Raw genomic sequence first — 596 nt, 5'->3', positions numbered from 1 at the left:
CACTCTAAAAAATGCTGGGTTAAATATAACCCAGCGCTGGGTTAAAAAGGGACAAACCCAGCTATTGAGTTGTTTTGACCCAGCGGTTGGGTTCAAAACAACCCAACCGCTGGGTCAAATCAACCCAATAGCTGGGTTTGTCCCTTTTTATCCCAGCACTGGGTTATATTTAACCCAGCATTTTTTAGAGTGCAATATTAAATTAAAAAACGAATGATTGGAAGATACCCTGATTCCTCTTAACCACCCTTTTCAATACAATAGCTTTAAAATAATCACAAGGGAGTATTGCTGATGTTATATACGTTGCAGAATAAAGCATGAAAATATCTTGAGCTTGTTTGAACCTCAAGGCTTATTTCAGGCATTTAACCAAGAATCCATACAAAAAACCCATTAAAGGGGTCATATGATGCAATTTAAATTTTTCCTTTCTCTTTGGTCGCTCCGGGAGACGGCATCACAGTATGGTAAGAGGCGTAACATTTCTGTCACACGCTTGAGGCAATCGGCCAATCACAACGCACTGGATAGCTGACCAATCACAGCAGACCTCACTTTTTCAGACCGATGAGCTTTGTAAAAATCGGCGCGTT

Source organism: Sinocyclocheilus anshuiensis, unplaced genomic scaffold (assembly GCF_001515605.1).
Source record: "Sinocyclocheilus anshuiensis isolate Anshui unplaced genomic scaffold, SAMN03320099.WGS_v1.1 scaffold478, whole genome shotgun sequence".
Classification (NCBI taxonomy): Eukaryota; Metazoa; Chordata; class Actinopteri; order Cypriniformes; family Cyprinidae; genus Sinocyclocheilus; species Sinocyclocheilus anshuiensis.
Note: the sequence above shows the minus strand (reverse complement) of the source record.